The sequence below is a fragment of the Brassica napus genome, chromosome A7 (genome assembly GCF_020379485.1).
Source record: "Brassica napus cultivar Da-Ae chromosome A7, Da-Ae, whole genome shotgun sequence".
NCBI lineage: Eukaryota > Viridiplantae > Streptophyta > Magnoliopsida > Brassicales > Brassicaceae > Brassica > Brassica napus.
The window spans coordinates 14,479,596-14,483,576 of NC_063440.1; the positions used below are offsets into that span (position 1 = coordinate 14,479,596).

General features: G+C 44.9%; 1 non-coding gene across 1 annotated transcript; it reads left to right on the forward strand.

The window, feature by feature from the left end:
- The first annotated feature begins 3,518 nt into the window (after window positions 1-3,518).
- Window positions 3,519-3,625, forward strand: LOC125576747. Its single transcript, XR_007315173.1, has one exon. It is a non-coding gene; the product is annotated as a small nucleolar RNA R71 (small nucleolar RNA).
- The last annotated feature ends 356 nt before the right edge of the window (window positions 3,626-3,981 follow it).

A 3,981-nucleotide genomic window follows, 5' to 3' on the forward strand; every position in this document is an offset into this window, starting at 1 on the left:
ATATATACAAGATGTATAAAACACCATATATCAATTCCCCCAGACTTAGATCCTTGTTTGTCCTCAAACAATGTCAAGTATCAAGAACAGGGAGAAAGGTTTGAAAGTGTGGGAACTCTCCTATTCTCAGCAACCATACTTTAACCACGAATCTCTGAACCATACAAGCAGTAAAACTAGGACAACACACCCTTACCGGAACCCCACTGACTGCTGTTCAAAAATCGGCTCCATACTCTTCATCTCAAACCTGAAAAAGCAACACTATCGAGACAGAACTCCCTACATTCATTTAAGAGTAGCGTGAGCTTCTCATCACAGGCATCATTCAGGGTAGACGGTCTAGGTGTGGAACAGGCTATTTAATGGTGGAGTTAAAAGTGTTTAGGGGCTACCATTTCATTGAAGAGGATGCAGGATATCACACAAAATGGCAAGAGAGGATAGATCCATTGATGTCCACAGCCTCTACTCGTTTTTGCTCTATCTGGTGCGACTGTTCTGATGACGGAACAGGCAACTGATTGTTCTGCTTTCCACTTTCCTCTACACACTCTTCAATACTTGGTACCAACTTCTTGCTCGACCTTTCCAGTGGCTCCATGTTTCTTTTCTTTCTTCCCTTCTCCATCACATTATTCTCGTTTTTTTTTTTTTTTTTTTTTTTTTTTTGAAGACTGATATGGTGATGTGACGAAGAAGAAGGTAATACATGATCGTTCTGAGTGCCACTGGTGGTTCTGATTTCGCGACCATTCTGGTTCTCCACCCCTGCTCTTGCGCAGTTCATTGTTATGGAGCGGTTGCTCCCTTAATCTGCTTGTTCTCCTTTCTGACATAATTTCTGCAGCAGTAACGAGTAGGAGGCTGCGTTGATCCTTTCCTCTCCGACCTTTTTGCACATATCTGCACATATGACACTGAAAAACAAATGCATGAAGGTGGAATAAAGGCTAAGGTGCAGGGTGGGAACTAGCTAAAGATGAGCTAGCCACTCAGGATCAGCAAGATGGATAAAAAGGATAAGAAGTCCTGAGTGTGTTCTCGTTTCCCTGATCTAATGCCCATAACAAGAAGAATTTCAGTCAATATTAGGTTCAAGTAAGGTGGAGTTAAGTCTACCCAGTGTAACCTGATCGGCTGAGAACTTCTGGAGAATCAAGTGAGATATGTCAGGGTGTTCCAGGTCCACATGTGTGTCTTTCGCCACTGCTAAGGTCACTGAATAAGATAACTAAAGCACGAGGTGGTCAGTGATCAACACAGAATAAGATCCTAATTCCCACAAAGTTTTGAATGACTCAATAAAAAATGGACTCAAATTGACCCAAAAGAAAAACAAAAGAAAGAAACGAGTTAGTAAACGACGAAAACCCTCCCCCAGACTTACTTCACAACGTCCCTGGTGTGAAAATAAATCAGAGAGAAGGTGAAATCAAGAATAAACATTTTTTTTTGTTCGAGATACTTACCTGGCGCGGAGCAGCCTGACAGAGCAAGACGCGGTTGCTCCAGCAAAGGATGCTCTGGAATGAGAGCAGCCAGCTGCTTGCTCCAGTCAAGGGTCTCGGATTTTCTGATTTATGACCTGAGACTCAACAAACTAAAAACAAAAATAAGTGAAAAAGAAAATCCTAATGTTAATGACACTCACCAGTGGGTTGCCTCCCACCAAGTGCTTGGTTTAAGTCTCTAGCTTGACTTGGTGACTGGGATCAGTCGGATTGAGCAGGAGGGCCTGTTCCAAAACAAGCTCCACAATCAGACATGTTCAGCTTCAGAACTCTGCTCAGCAACCCTTTCACAGCAGCGTCTCCTTTCTCCTTCAGCTCATGTGTGAGAATGGCTCTGACTTTAGAGAACGGTTTGGAGGTACCCTTGCACTTTACCTCATACTCAATGGAGTTCTCATCACACTTGAGAGGTATCAAAGTCATTGTAGGATCTCCCTTGATCCTTTTCTTCTGGACTTTCTGTTTCACCCTTGAATTCCCTCTGAATTTAGTAGGATCAGTGCTAGGATCTTCATCAGAGAACAGCCTGCTCTCACCCTTATCACCATGCTCCTTTCTGGAACAAACTTCAGCTTTTCTACATCAAACACTGAGATGCGAGAGGCGTGTGATGAGGAAGATCTGGTGGGTACAGCCTTGTAGAAAACTTTCTTGTTGATGTTGGAGAAGCAGACTCTCTTGTTGGGCATATCGATGGTTGCTCCAACAGTAGCCATGAATGTCCTTCCAAATATCAAAGGCATCTCATGATCCTTGTTCATCTCAACAACTTGAAACTCAGCAGGAACAATGCATTCCCCTACTTGAACATGAAGGCTGCGGATGGTTCCATATGGGACTGCTCTGGAAGAGTTTGCAAAGGTCAGGGTCAGCTGAGAACGCTCAACATCAGCAATACCCAAATCGTCTACAATAGCCTTTGAGACGAGATTCACACAAGAACCAGAGTCACACAGAGCATCCTTGAAGGTTGTTCCTGCGATGGAGCATGGGAAAACAAACTTTCCAGGATCATCAACCTTAGGCAATACCTTCAATGCTGGTGTAGACAGTGCTTTGATATAGAGGACCTTGATCTCCTCTTGAGTCTCTCTACAGTGTTTAAAGAACTGGAGCAATGGACGAATCTGCAGAGCATCTTCGAATGCAAGTTCTTTAGGAAGCCTTCTCACCATCTTGTTAAACCCTATCAGCTGCTCTTCACTAATGGGATCCATCAGATGTCTAGGTGGAATTAGATAGGGAACCTTGGGAACATAGACTCGAGATGGTGGAGTCTCAGCAGGTTCGCTAGGAGCAGTCACTCCAGAGCTAGCAGACTGCTCTGCTCTATCTTCTGCGCCTGAAGCAGTCTCAGCAAACGGCTGCTCTATTGCATTACAGTGCTCAGTCCTAGGATTTTTATCAGTTCTTCCAGGAAGCGTCTCTTGTTGCCTCTTGACACTCTCAACTGTTTGAGCAAGCTGAACATCGATCTTTCTTATATGGATCGCAAGATTGTCATACTTGTTATTCAGCTCAGTGAACATGTTGCCCATCCTGGTGTCTATTTCCGTGGTTACCTGATTCAACGCCTTGGCCTGAACCTGCTGACCCTGCAACAATTGTTGCATCATCATACCCAGACCCTTCAGCTCATCTGGTTGACTGTTCCCGTTAGCTGGAACAGCTTGCTGATTGCTCTGCGATTGTCGCTTGTTCTGGTTCTGAATATGCTCAGCCGTAGCTTGCTCCATGCTGAAGACGTGCCCTTGGTTGTTTTTCAGTAGCTGATCAACCTTGGCAGTCAGCTCATCTATTTTCTGGGCGTCAGAACTGTTTCCTTTCTTGGAGCAATCACTCTCCTCTTTCTTATTAGCTGAGCTAGCAGCCATGTTCTCAATCAGCTTAAACGCTCCATCAGTGGTTTGAGTCATGAAGTCTCCATTGCTCGCATAGTTTAGAGCACCTTGGTATTTCCAGTCCACTCCATCATAGAAAATGTCCAGGAGGTAATCATCATCAAATCCATGGTGAGGACATTCTCTGCGATAGTCATTGAAGCGCTCCCATGTGTCGCAGAAAGGCTCATCAGTGAGCTGTTTGAAGGAGGTGATCTTGTTCCTCAATGCAGCTGTTCTCGCCTTAGAGTAGAAATGGCTGAGGAACGCTGATCGGACCTGTTCCCATGAAGTGAGAGAGCCGGTAGGGAGAGAGTTCAACCACCGTGCAGCTTTTCCATCAAGAGAGAATGGGAATAACATGCACCTGATGTAATCTGGTGGAACACCATTCGCGCGAGTGAAACTGCAGACTTTTTCGAAGCTCTCAATATGCTCCATTGGAATTTCTGTAGAGAGACCAGAGAACACCTTTCTCTGTACTAGACCAATCAAAGCAGGCTTGATCTCGAAGTCCTGCCTGGTGCAGAGTGGAGGAACAATGGCAGAGCGCGTAGTAGGGATGTTACGCGGAAGGTTTCTCTGCC